At 36.3% G+C, this 15,162-nt stretch overlaps 1 protein-coding gene and 1 long non-coding RNA gene across 14 annotated transcripts in view; one reads left to right on the top strand and one right to left on the bottom strand.

Moving 5' to 3' along the window:
- Positions 1-15,162, bottom strand: part of LOC113228109 (plasma membrane calcium-transporting ATPase 2) — a 322,320-nt gene that overhangs the window by 174,936 nt on the left and 132,222 nt on the right. The window lies entirely within an intron of this gene.
- LOC113228111 overlaps positions 4,246-15,162 on the top strand; it is a 55,681-nt gene continuing 44,764 nt past the window's right edge. For 2 of the 4 annotated variants that reach the window (XR_003310266.1, XR_003310267.1), the window contains exon 1: positions 4,583-4,727. This is a non-coding gene — a long non-coding RNA (uncharacterized LOC113228111). Of the gene's footprint in view, positions 4,301-4,388; positions 4,411-4,582; positions 4,728-15,162 lie in introns of those variants that run through there. The other 2 variants (XR_003310269.1, XR_003310268.1) reach the window with 2 other exon arrangements.

The following is a 15,162-nucleotide window of genomic DNA, read 5'->3' as shown; positions in this document are numbered from 1 at the left end:
TTTCATTTATATATTGCGGCCTAGTCTTAGACAAATGAGAATGCAGAAGGCGCGCTCCACAAGATTTACTGTAAGAGATGATGAAAGAGGAAAAGGTAAGAAATAATAAAATTATATGCAAAAATATATATCGAGTTCTTAGGTTTTCGCGATTGTTACACATAGGAAATGAAACTACTTTTTCCGGATTTAAATCGCGTATATTTGTTTTTTCAACCGTGACCATGTGACATGTAAAGGGCCCGAAACGTCGGTTTGTTTGAAAAAACAAATACACGCGATTTAAATCCGGAAAAATAGTTTCATTTCCTACAAAAATATAATTATGATAAAACACTGCTATAAAACTAAATAACACTATACACAATACTCACTCCAAAATAGTCTATAAAATTATTATTATATATATAATTTTAATAGTAATCGACGTGAAGTTGAAAAATAAGGAAACATAGGTGATTTGTGATTTATGAGCACGACCACTAGTTTCAAGAATTTTGATGGAAGTGAGGACGAATCGAAGAACATTAATATATAGTGAAGAATAAGGGAATTCAAAATTTTAAAATTGAATTTGTGCCTATCATTACTAACCTAATAAAAGGGTGGGATGACGATGATGGAGGTCAGCATCGTCACTATATGTTACGCCACCGTGCACGGGTCGTCTTTAAGGATTGAGTTGATGTAAAACATAACGAATAGAATAAATAATATGAATCACTCTTTCAACAATTAAGCCTACCATTACGTACCAATAACGTATAAATGATAACATATTGATTTTATTTCAGGTAATCACTTAAAACTCTATGAATTAGAAATAGGAATGGTATATGACTTTTTTTTTAATTTGAGCTATTTTTTGTGTCAATTATGAATCGTTTAGGATCCCACTGTTTTGTTTTAATTTGAAATATACGTATTTTTTTTATTATACCTAGTGACTGGACGAACAAGTCGTGGGCTTGGTGGTAGCCGACACGCCTCTCCATAACGGTTGCAGTGCCACTCAGAGCTTTAATTAGCAATGATCTTGAAGGGCACTGCCACTGCGCCCATCACCATGAGACATAAGTTGACAAATCCCATGTGCCTGTAATTTCACCAGCACCCTTCCCAATGGTCATATTACTGCTTGGCGGCAGAAATAGGTAAAGTCGCAGTACTTCCCTGGACGAACTTTTTCAGAAGCTACCTCTATTACTACTAAAACAAGCGTATTTTGAAGTGAGCGAAATTATGAAATAGAATTTTCAGTATTAAATGCATTAACTTATACAATAACCGTCTCCTCCATATATGTCCTTCAAAATATGAATTTATTAATCTCGGGGAAAAATTTTTCTTCACTGATAATTAATATTTTTGTATTCTAGCTCTTTAAGAGTAAAAATTGCCAGAACTATGTAGCCAGCAGGCTTAGCATGAGTCCGAAGATAAAAGTTATCTCTTCTTCGAACTGTCAATTTTCAAGAGTTCGAAGAACAGATAACTTTTGTCTTCGGGCTCACGCTAGGGTTAGCGTCAGCTGGAGTTAATTTTTATTTTATTTTTTATTAAAACATGCTGTGTCAGTTTCGCGTTGCGAGAAAAATTAGAAATGCGACGTACTTTAAGAAGGAAAAGAGTAGCCTTACAATATATTTAACGAGCTGTGTAGCCTCGGCCTGCGGGTGTGGTCGGACATACCCGGAGCTCGACAAGCCGGCAGTAACGAATAGTATGTTCAATAAATGAACAAATGTCGAATTCAACAATTGAAATAGCATATAATATCATATATCAAACATCATATATCATATACGCAATATACAATTGAGTGATGTGGACAAAAAGGATTCAATTGTTTTTTTCTATTCCTTTTTAAGTATTGTTTCTTATGTTTTGTGGAGAAATAAATGCCTTATTTTTATTATTTAGCGTTTGTATAAATTTTAATTACTGTTTGTGCCTATCATTATTAATATTCTATAGTATAATGATACGTTACAATTTTATATACAATTGTATACTACACGCTTTTACATAATCATCTACATCATTTACTGGAAATGGCGAAGATTGAACAAGGAAAGCGAATGCGGGGAACAAGTTACATAGACCAAATAAAAGGGAAGGTAAAGTTGGAACGCACAAGGATGTCCAGGAAAGAGCTTATGGCAGTAAATCTTAAAGGGCGTTATACCGAGAAGAGCAAAGCATACAACACAAAAAAATTATTTCTGACTTCGCAATTTCTCTTTGTCTCTCAATCTCGTTAATTGTTAAAGTTTGAAAGAGACAGCGATATTTTGAAACTGCATTATCCCAATTACTTCTTTGCTTTCTACGTAAGTATTGTACGTAGTTATACATATAGCTAGATCTTATATTCCGTTCGTAAGACCAACTTGATATTACAAGTACATAATCTTTTTATAGTTTGTACAATAAACACAATTACAGTTTTTCAACATATGATCCTATTACGTTAGAGGAAGATCTTTTGGGTTTCTTTTTTTTATAAAAAGTGAGCATTTGACTTCACCTCACCTGATGGAAAGTGACGATGAGGTCGACGATGTAGCATGCAAACCTAAATAATGCCTATTCACTGTCATCTTGAAAAGGTCCAAGTTATAGCGTTCGGGGGACAAGTCCCCAACATAGAGGTGGAACCCCAGTCAACGTCTAGTCCCCCGATAATGGAAAGGGGAAGGCGGAATCAAATTATGCAATTCCATCGCACACTCTCCGTGATATACCCTGTAGAATACCGATAAGCAGGCAACTCTACGGCGATGTTCAAGGCTCTGCAGCTTCGCCTCTACTAATTTCGAGTCACCAATATGCCTCTTGACACTTTTGTCTATTGAATTATGATATTTTCTTATGTTGTATTGAATATCTTGACTTGCACTGCCCTATTCAGGGTCATGTACGACACTCCAGTCGTAATGTAAGACATTTGTAACACCTGACTATGTACATGTGACAATAAATGCAAAAAAAAGAATCCAAGGTGGCCAGCGTTGTCATATAGACCAAATAAAGAAATTCGCCAAAAATGTACACCTCGCAAAATCTATTTTAGTGTATATTATTTAATTTTAATGATGTTGTTAACGTACGTTTTACTTTATCTATCTATAGATAAAAGGCAAGAAAATAAAAGTCTAAGTTATTGGAGGGCGTCAGGAATTCGTTCAATGAACTTTCGAAAAATCAGTAACGCGTGACATTTCTCATTGTATATGGTGTTTTTGTCACCTCGTCGGTTGTAGATCGAAATTGGTTTAAAAAGTAGCGATGGAAGTTGTGTGAACCAACACAGTTTGTTGACTTCTTAGTTTTTATTGTCGGTGAAAATGTTGTAAATAATAATATCAGTTACTACCGCAAGGTTAATGGTAATACAGAGCTACTTGGTACTTGGTACTTGGTGTAACGGGCTGGTGTCCGCAACTCGACGACAAGGCGCCTATAATACAGAGCTAATACGCATAACACACTTTGTTCTTGAACCTGCGTCCGTGACCCCGGTCGACTGTGCCATTGTCTCGGAATAACGCCTCTACCGTTTAACAATTTTCCTTTTAGACAATAGGTTCTGAAACTTTTAGACTTAACACGTATTTCTTATATTAACGTATCACAAAAAATCAAAAGGAAAAAAATTGTAAGTACATATTTGCAGTCTAGCTTATATTGTCGTGTAGCGACAAAAATAATGGATGAAATGAAAACAAAGATAAGCCAAGAAGCCAAGTACAGGCGCGCAGCGCCGAGTTTTGCAGTGATAGGATGCGTAGGATGAGGTTCGCAGAGGCAGCGGTAGACGGGCCGAAGGGTACAGATAAGTTTGTACGTTAATTTCATCTTCTAGGAGAGCTCTTGCGGAAGATTCGGTTTGTGCATAGTAATACAGTTAGTATTTCCGCTGTCACTTCTGATCCAAGACTGTTCGCTCTTAGGCGCGTGATGAGCTTTCATAGATTCATCAATTTGGGTAAATTTCAAAAGTTCCAATTTCAGATCAATGAATAATATGGCGCCAGGTCGAAATGAGGCTATTAGCGAAAGATTTAATTCAGAAAATCTCAATAGGGCCATGTCCGAAAGAAAAATCGCCATAGTAACGGAATAACAAACATCAAAATATATCAAAAATGTGAAAAATTTAATTTAGAGTTCGAATTTAAGTAATTAATGGAGAAAAGTAAACAAGAGTTGGAAAAAGTGTGTGATATCGAACAAGTTATAGCGCCGAAATCTGTGATGTGTATAGAAGATAGTAAAAAGGGCGATTGAAGATGAGGTATGTCAAGCAATAGATTTTGAGAGCTCGTAACCAGAAAACCAATGGATGTAGATGACCAAAATGGTGATAAGAGACAATGAAGCTTGCCCACCGCCACAAAAATGGATGTGAATATGTAGAATAGAATAGAATAGAAATTGTTTATTCACGAAAACAACACAGTACACATATAATTAAATTGTACGATACATAACATAAGACGGAAAGAAAGACTAAAGCATAACATTTAAATATTACACGTGCACATATTACACAAATAAGAAATATTAATATTGTAACAAATAAACAAGTAACAAGCCATAAAAAGTGCGTGCTGTGCTGTTACGGAATCCGCCATCCACTCAGCTTGGTGTCGTCTCACTGGAAGTGCTACGACGCTGATTTTCAGTGGATCCGGCAACAGAGAACACATGTAGGATGAACTGTGAGTAACATGATAACACTACAATATGTATAGATAATTCAGTTTTTTATTCTAATGCGGTAGGACCCACTGAACAGCATCAACTCCCTTCAGCGCCCACTGGGCGGTAGGGATCACTTTGGGAGATTATGTTTTAGACCATTGGAGAAGCCTGACTGTTTTGATTTTAAAACTACTTAATATAAAGAAACTCCTTTTACGTATAGTAATGAATATGAGAGACGGAAGTCCGTGTTAGCTAACATTCAACACAAGAGCAGCAACTTAACACGATGTAACCTTTACAGTCGTTGCATATGAACCGCATATAGGTGTTAAACTTTTAAACAAAAGTGTTTAAAATATTTCGAATCCACATTATGTACATATAGATACATGCTATATACAGTTTAGCAATGTACCTACTGTGAATTTGTGATATATTTTTGGTATAGATTTGAGTTGTGTTATCAAACATTTTATCACATGCGTTACCAATAATCTCGCTGTTATAAATGTAAATATTCGCAATAAAATTCTTTTAACACTAACAAAGATGAAAAAGCGGACAAAAGCTTTCATAACTTACGCAGAAAAATATCTACGAACAATTCGTAGAAATTGGCTGAATCACTTGCTTTCAAGGTGAAAGGAAATATGTAAAGCAAATTTGTAGGTAGTGAAAAGGAGTAAAAAAATGGTCGACACGGAGTCTAATGTCTTAAGAGAAAAATGAAGAAAGCCCTGAGAGATATACAACTATAGACACCGTGAGTGTGAGTTAAAAGAAAAAAGAATTCTGCGTCACTAAATATCGGCAAATCAAGACCTAGATCTTTTATCCATTAAGTATTATACGAGCAATTACTCGTATAATTTTGTAGTCCGAAGAGGGACCATACTGCCCCAATAACGTTTGGGGACTTTGCACCTCGTGGTAAACTTTTGCAAACCAACTCCAACTCCCACGTGCAGGTTTCATCAGAATCATGTGTTTTTTCATGGTTTAAGCAAGCAATGTTTTGTAAACTAAGTAGCATTTCGTTAGTTGCTGAAAAATGGATTGTATATACAAATTTTGCTGGCTGATTTCACATTACATTTCCTTCATATTCACAGACTGGCTTTTACCTATTCTCAATGTAATGCATTCAAATGCTATGCGAAGGGTCTATAATTCCTTAAAGCGATACCAAATCACAACAGCAACCACGCAACTCATTTGGACAGTAACAAATCAGAGCTACAAGTCGCGAGAGTACAGTTGCAATCAATTAAGCACACTCCGAGTGTGCCAGTCGAGGGCCTGTTATGCTTAGAGGGCTTGACTTTACACTGCTCTAGTTACAGGTCAACTATGGATGACTGTATGGTTTATTTTGTCGGTCGGTTTAGGTGGTGATTTGACATGAACTTTCTGTCAAAATGTCTCTGTTACGTTCAAATTTATATGCTTTCGGCTGCTAATCATGGGGACCATACGTAAGACCGCAAAACCAGAAAAGGTGTTTTTGCTAGACAAGCTTTGAAATATCGATCAAGACAAAGAAAGTAGCAGTTTCAGTAGCAGTAGAGGTCCCTGTAAAAGAGGTCGTCCAGGGAAGTAGTGACACCATACCTATTTCTCCCGCCAAGCAGTAATGTCAACATTACTGTGTTCCGGTTTTGAAGGGTAAGGGTGCTGGTGAAATTACAGGCATATGGGACTTGTCAACTTATGTCTCATGAGACACTTGGCATGGGACAGATCAGATCTTTGATGTTTAAAGCTCTGAGTGGCACTGCAACTATTATGGACAGGCATATAGCTTACCATTAGGCGAGACTTGTTCATCACGTCACAGTGACAAAAAAAGTTTTTAAAACCTCGTATTTCTACGTTTGTTTTACTAAATATAATATTAAAATTCGCTCGTGTTATACTGATAATAAGTTTACTTTTATTACCTTCATCATTATAAACTTGAAAGCTAGCTAACGTCCTAGTAGTAAACTCCCTTCTGCCCTTTAAAGAACTTTTTCTAAACCCTTTTAGTAAGTAGCAGTAGAGTTCCTTGTCAAAGAGTTTTGTCCGGGGTAGTACTGCCACCTTATCTATTTCTGCTGCTAAGCAGTAATGTCAGCATTACTCTGTTCCGGTTTTCAAGGGTTAGGATGTTGGTGAAATTACAGGTATATGGGACTTGTCAACTATGTCTCAGGGTGACGGGCGCAGTGGTAGTGCCCCTCAGATATTTGCAATTTGAAGCTCTGAGTGGCACTGTAACTGTTATGGATAGGCGTATAGCTTACCATCAGGCGCACGACCTGTTCGTTCCGTCACTTGTCGTTATAACAAAAAAAAACCATGTACGATACGGCAATCACTTTTTTCTTTTTATCCGGTCAAAATTGTCTTCTCAATCTCACTCGACCTCGGTGAGTCCACGGTTTGAAACTAGGTTTGTGGTTAGGGAAATGAACTTTTCCAAATTGGATCTGGAATGGGTGTTTCGTGTTGTGTTCAAGAGTGAATTCCGTTGCTATGGTTTTAATAGTACAAGGAATTTACTAGTTTGAGACCACGTTATTGGCGTAATTGTGTGGCAGATTATTATACTATTATTATTCACGTTTATCTTCGCTTACGTCTGCCCGCCCTCCACTTTACCGTCACTCAGATTTCAAACACGCTATCATAAAGTATCTCAGATTTTCAATAGACTGTATGATTTTTCTGCTGTCTTTTACTCTTCCTAGTGCTCCAAAGTTATTTATTCTGACCAGCTTATCCTAGCAGCTTATCAAGCATATCATCTGCAACACCACACCTTTTAGTTTCCAAATATTCCCTGTTGCATATTATTTTGTTTCCTACCAAATTTAAGTTTTTTTTTTATAATACCAAGTGACGGGGCGACCAAGTCGTGCCTGGTGATAAGCGACACGCCTATCCATTACAGTTGCAGTGCCACTCAGAGCTTTAAATCGCAAAGATCTTAGGATCACTGCCACTGCGCCCGACACTCTGAAACATAACAAGTCCCATGTGCCCGTAATTTAACCAACACCCTTTCCCTTCAAACCCGGAATGGAATAATGATTACATTTACATTACAATACTACTTGGTGGCAGGAATGAAAAGTAGGTAAGGTGGCAGTAATTCCCTGGACGAACTTCTTCGCAAGGAGCTCTACTGCTGTTATATATAATAATAGTTAACCATGTTATAGAAACTGTCTGCTAGAACGTGTTATCTATAGTATAAACACTACAAGCGAATAAAGCAGAATCCCTATATGACAGTAGATAATCGAATAAAACTGCAGCCCGCACCTCAATTGTCTCGAATGTGCCGACTAATAAATAAGCTTAGCTGCATATTCATGGAGTCTGATTAAAATGGATGTTTCTAAAGTGTCAGGATTTTGTGAATTGTTTTTGTATATTTGTGAATTGACTGAATACGGAAAATCGTTATAATTAATCATACAAAATTCGAGCACACAGAAAATTTCATTCGAAATTATTATAGATATTTCATAGATGGCGCCACGGCAAAAAGTCGTTAAAAACCAAACATAAAGATCTCACCTGACATATTACATACATGAGACTTGTCAATTTATGTCTTTGGGTGATATTTGTGATTTAAAGTCCTGAGTGGTACTGCAACTGTTATGGACAGGCTTATCACTTAACACCATGCGTACGATTTGTTCGCCCTTTCACTTGGTATCATAAAATAACTTAGCTTTTTATATCTAAATTAAAATAACGGTTATCATGATAAAAATAAATTAAAACTCGAACAATCTTCATTAAACGTTACCACGCTGGACTGCCACGCCAGAGGTCTCGGGTTCGATGCCCAGGCCGGGAGAAATATTTGTATGGCCTACATTTATTTCTTTCGTGAGTTTGGGTGTAAAATGTGGTTGTCTATGTGTGTCTCCATGGCACCCGTGAAACAGGGTTTCCTTGGTGCGGGGCTATGACTGTATGCGTTATTATCGACTCATCCGCAGAGACCTAAGTACAAGACTGCTTATTCTCGGGTCACTGTACATTTCTATCGTTGTTCTTAGCTGTGGACATGAGATCGACCGTTGTTCTATTTTATATCTCCGAAAAGAAATAACATATAAAAAAACTGTATACACAGATAGATAGGCCTCAGTTTGAATAACAACGTTATGTATGTATCGTCTTTTCGCTGTATAATCACATCGGACTCTGTTTTTCGGATGAGTCGTTATTATTATTGTTTCATAAGTAATCAAACTACACTTGAAAACGTCACATTGATGAAACTCTACTACTCATTCGTAAGGCAGTTTTCCCTAAGAATGAGTAAGAAACTTTAGGGTTCGCTCTTTGTAAATAAACATTTGTGCACATTATTTAAACAATTACGATATTTATTTCAAAGCAAGCAAGAGCTAAATGGGTCTTACTTGCTATCATGATTGCACACTATCATGATTTTTTGTTATCCAAGTACACAGAAGCTGTATAATAATGTACTTCAGTGTAGTCTTTGTATCAATAAAACCTCGAAGTGGCAAATTTCGAATATCGCCCGGAATTGTATTGCAGAAGCGTATACAATGCCCCTTAAATAAATTTGTGACGTTATGAAAACGACTACCAGCCAGTTTATTTTTATTGCTCTTATTAATGTTATGTTTATCACTATATGTCGATACCTCCAATGAATACTACGCCCAGTTAATTTTTAAACCTGTTCTGTTTTTATTTTGATTTTTGTTTGTTTGTTTTTTTTTCTTCACAAAATTCGTTTTTTTGTTTTTTTTTCGAATATTGTGTTTTGTTTCTTTATTTTTTTCCTCACAAAGTTAAGGGAGTATAATATTAGTAAATAAACATGGCCGTTTACAAAAATACCTGAAACTGACCAAAATATAAAGTTCGCATAGTGTTTATTGAAGGTATCGATTTCATAAAAAAAAACCATTCTTTTTACACTAAGCATGTAATTTTTTTTAAACGTCTCAATTGAAAATTATAACCAACCAATAGAGTTTCCTTTTTATATATTAATAGGATACATATAAATGTTTGCGTACATGAATTCGCGGTAACAGCTATTTTTCTAATTAAACAAACCGACCGATATTTCAGCACTTTCATTAATTTACTGCGAAAACAACAAAGACGTACCAAGGGATTTATTTCACTCGATTCCGATCTATAAGTAACTGGATATTTATAGTCCGATCAACATAGACATTCAGTTCTAAGACACAAGTGTCCTAATTCTGCATCAATGCACTTTACTCAGTAATCCAGTAAGTGCAAACCAATCGAAGCTAAATAACGCCCCGGTATCCACCCACTGGCATCCACGTACCAATGGTGAACATCCGGTTTGCTTCATGCGATTGTGTTCTATGGCCTTGTCTACAAGATGAGAATTCGGCGCGATCGTTTCGCGCTTATACGCGCGTACGTTGTGTCCACAAGAAAGTCAAGAGACGTTCGACGCGCGCGCGTTTGAGGGTGGATGAACTTTACGTCAGTATTGAACATGGAGTTGGATGAAACGGCCGAGTTGTGACTAGCTTATCGTCGTTAGATGAATCGCAAACGAAGGGAAAGCAGAATGAACTTCGTACATCCAATTCTTTACGATAGAATGACACATGGTGTGTTATTAACGTTTTAAAATTCTATTAGCGTACTCAGAAGAGTATATCCCACATTGCCGGTTTTTTTTTCTAATTAATTTTATACATTTTATCAAAATTTTGCTGCTCCATTTCCCTAGTAATCAAGAAGTTTCTAGTGTTTCGACTCGTCACGCGCGTTATGCGCGCGATTTGAGAGACTGGCGATTTATGCGCAAATTTTACTTGCGCTTTAAATTCGCGCGATGCTTGTGGACGCGATGTGTAAGCGTCATGGTCTTTAAGTGCATTGCATTGTATAAAATGGTCAGGTTTGTATAGATTAGGCGCTATGTTTTGAGTCGATGGTTCAGGCGCACGATTGTACTTCCAGCAACAAACAGCTTTAGTGAAAAGCTTTTCTATTATTCGCGAAAAGAAAAGACCTCTCTTACTGAATAACCGCGCGCTGTTTGTGGAACAGATTTATTTTTAAAGCAAATATAAAGCATTCGTAGCGATTGTTTGCTTAGGTTTAATAATGCTGGTTGTATTTTTTAGATACTATGCATTTTATCGACAAACATATCAATGAATTAATAAAAATCCCACTCTATTTTATGCATAATGTAAATAGCTAACATGAACCGTCATCGACAAAAATGGTTGAAATGACGGCATGAGTAGTGAATTTAAAATAGATGCCCATAATTTATGCATGCAATGTACTTATGACTAAGCAGTCGAGTTCGATAGACCTATACAAAAAGAGTGACATGTGTTATTATAATGATTATCGATATGTCGATATAATTATTTATATTTACTGTGGTAGGACAATAATTAATTTAATTTAAATTAAATAACTGCCTTCGTGGCCGGACGGTTATCATGCTGGTCTGTCATGCCGAAGTCCCGGATTTGTTTCCCGGGTCGGGAGAAATATTTGTATGGCCTACATTTATTTCTCTCGTGAGTTTTAATGTAATTTGCGGTCTATGTGTGTGTCCACGCTACTAAAGCAAAGAACCAAAAGAATCCATCGGTGGTCTATAGGCGGCTTCCCATGACCCGTGATTCCACAGGCCGCGCCGATTTTTGCGGGCGCGTGCTCGTGGTACAGGCATATACATGCAAGCCCGCGCCCAAGCACGGGCCGCAGTCTTCTCGCAGCGTGAAAGTGAAAGTACACGCCGTGGGAAGCCAACATAATGGTATTATAATATTTTTCTAACAGCTATCAATGTAATGACTCAAAAGTTAAGAAATTTAACAACATCTTCCTTGTATTTCCTATAATTGCATTTGCATTACTTTTTACAGCTATGGGTGATCAAATAATTATTGAAAATTTAATTGTTAAAATTGAAATTAATTAATTAACCGACAAATCTATAAACGCATTGCTATATTAGGAGCTGTTTACGCAGAAAGTAATGTTTATTTTAGTTAATAATGCTTTGACTTTTGAGTCAAAATATTTATACAATCATAGTGGGGTGGTAGCCTAGTGGGAGACCGGTTGCTTCTCAATTGAGAAGTCGAAGGTTCGAATCACTGTGACGGCATATATTCATGAATTTAATTTATGAGTTACGTGTATTTGTGATTGTTTCGAAGCAATACCTCTCATTAATGTTAAGAAAAATATCATGATGAAACCCGCATGTCGAAGAAGTTTGATAACCCTTGGAAAACGTGCGAAGTCCCTGTTAGAAAATATGGGAACAGAGGAAGTGAAATAAACGTATATTAATTGTGTTCTGCTTTATAATGGTTATTTCTTTGGTACATTTTCGAAAACTGCCATTATTACATAATGTCAAAGACTATATAATAGAGCAATTCATCTTAAAAAAATTATACCAGCTTAAGACGGATTACATCAACAAAAACCCAACACGACAAAAAAACGACGTATGATGTACGATGTAGTTTGATAAATAAAATGATATAACGTTTCTGTGGAAAATTATTACAATACAATTTATATCAATTTAGTGAATACATTACTTAACTTTGGAAATAATTGAAGCAGTCATAATTTGTTATTTAAAATATAAAAGTCTTGACTAGAAAAAAAAAATTGGTTGTAATTTAAAAAGGACATACTTTTCCTCACGAGGACCAAAAAGTAAATAGGAAGACAAAGAGCAATCCCTAGAGTTTCTTGCTCATACTTCTCAGGGGAATCTGCCTTACGAATGAGCAGTAGAGCTTACCTGTGAAATAGAGATTATTTGACCTTATATATTTCCGCATTAGGGCGGAAAAATACCACTTTCCGTACGCTTCACCGCTATCGAACTTTTCAAGCAACCATGGTGTTTGCTTTTATTTTATTTTTGCTGTGAATTCTATTTCAGCATTTAAAAGAGCAGTTTATAAAACTTACTTGTTCTCTTTAGTTGAACCTGGCTTGTATGCGAGGCTCTTTAAAGACGACGTTATGAATTATAATTTACTTGTTTATGAAATGAAGAAATTATGACTTTGATTTAGAGACCATCATACACCGGCCGTATAACCGCTGTAACATTACACAATCGTTGTTTTACAAATGAAGAATTCGTATACGCAATACTGAATCCGTACAGCGTATAACGGATGTGTTTTGAGCTTGGCAAATGGGTGTTTGTAATTGTATTTTGGTTAAATTGATTGCGGCCACTGTTTTGATGTACAGTCAGCAGTTGAGTAAGATTGATAGGCGTTTTAATCTTGATCCTGTGCGATTTCTTACTCGATTTTTGCGTTCGTAAGCTCAGGGGTTGAAAAGTCGAAAATTTACTAAATTTAAATTTACGTGGAATGTTTTTTTATTATGATATCAAACAACGGGACGAATAAATCGTGTGACTGGTTGTAAGAAACACGCATATCCATGACAAATGCGTGGCATTCAAAGCTTTAAGGTCTATACTACCTCAAATGGTTTTGGTTGATTCCGCATAACAGTGAAAGTGTTGTAGCAATCACTTTGGAAAAGATATATAGTAAAATTTAGTGCGTATACACTGATTACTATACGGTGTAAAAACAGTATTCCTAAAAATTTTCACTATAGTAAAAAAAGACAAATTTATCTCGAAATTTTACAAGAAAACCGCTGTTTGACAACAGTAACATAAGTACTTTACATATACCAACGATTTTTTTTTAATATAAACTAAAGCAACTAGAACACGTATATACTAATACACGTATAAACAAATAGATTTAATTTCGTTTGTAAAAAAAGAAATTCTTAAATAAAGCCAGTGTTCCCGACCCCTCGACCAGAGCAAAATGAACCGTATTAGTATGGGAAACATTTGAATTTGAGCTGTGGCAGTATAGACTCTTAAATTACAAAATTCAGAGGTGTACTGCCACTGCGCCCGTCACTCAGGTAGATAAGTTATGAAATCCCTTGTGCCTGTAATTGTGGCAACATCTTTACATATTTCACCATACATTCAAGCAAACTCGTTGGGAGTGAGGTACTTCATTTCGACCGCCATGCCAGTTTTCTCACTATGTATGATGATTTCTGTTATTGTATAGAAAATCAGATCTCTCAGTCTCGTCTATTTCGTGAGCAAATGTATAAATTTTCACTTGACTACATTATACATTTAAATGTGAAGGTTCAATTTCAAATACGTTTCAGATTCTACTGCATTGGTTGAAGTAATCGATACGATAATTCTTAGCGTATCACAGTGACAGTGCAACCTAATGGAACCTTCTCGAAACCTATCCCGGAGCGTAATTCGATTTGTGCCCAGCGTGACCGTGGACGTGACACGCATGCCTCTTACGTGTACTCGAGTCGGTTGACGTCGAACGATATAATTTAGAATTTGACTCGGACAAATCGAAAATAGTGTATGTAGGTTAGGAATAGGAAAAGCAGTTTATTCACAAAAACTTTTTTGACAAAGATTGACTACAAAACGCACGCCAGTAAAAAGATTGAAAATCCAATGAATCACCCGACCTGAAAGCGACTTCGACTATCTCGAACCGCTGAAGCGTGACCTCGAATCAGTAAAATCAATGCGAAATAGGTGTGGAAAGAATTCAATTTGTATCGAAAACGGCGCGAAAACATCTACGACTCGACAAACACAAACGACGAAATGGCTTTTTAAACGCGGCATTGTTTCGAAATTCACATTGTATAAAACGGTCAAGGTAGCCATAGTTTTTTTTTAGCCAATTATTCGAAAATTACTTTTTTTCGTTGTTATGTTGTTATTGTTAAATAAAGTATTACATAAATAATGATTTCCGGAAATTCAGTGGAAATTAACTTCGCTGTCGCTTTTAGGTGGGAGAAACTCGATTATGTCGAGGTTAATCATCAGTGCCGCCGCAATTTCGTCTGGCACGTCATAAAGGCCCAGACGTCGAACAATTTGCGACAAAACCGTGTGTCAAGTCGTAAATATTGCACCTACGTAGAAAGAAATTGTCTTTTCCATTTGTGAAGATCCGGGAAAAAATTAATGGTCGTCTCTCGTCACTTTCAGCCTGTTTATGCGACTGTTTGTTACCGAGTGACTATAAATATGAGACAGAATTGTCGCACCTGTTCTGTTAAATATGGTATGTCATTAGAATGACAAATTGCAACAGCGTTTGTGTAAGCTTCATTGATCTTTATTGATGTCGACGCTCTATGTACAAGGTGACATCGCTTGTTAACGGTTGAAAAAATAGCTAATTATAACGGAAATGTTATATTTCAGTATGTGATTAACATAAATATCTCTTGGAAATGACACTATTTTTTTGGATTTAATAACGCGTAGGTATATTTATTTTTATCAAACAAATCAAGGTTTCGGACATTTAAAGG

Source organism: Hyposmocoma kahamanoa, unplaced genomic scaffold, assembly GCF_003589595.1.
Source record: "Hyposmocoma kahamanoa isolate Upper Pololo Valley unplaced genomic scaffold, ASM358959v1 224, whole genome shotgun sequence".
Lineage (NCBI taxonomy): Eukaryota > Metazoa > Arthropoda > Insecta > Lepidoptera > Cosmopterigidae > Hyposmocoma > Hyposmocoma kahamanoa.
Note: the sequence above shows the minus strand (reverse complement) of the source record. Positions and strands in the feature narration are given on the sequence as shown.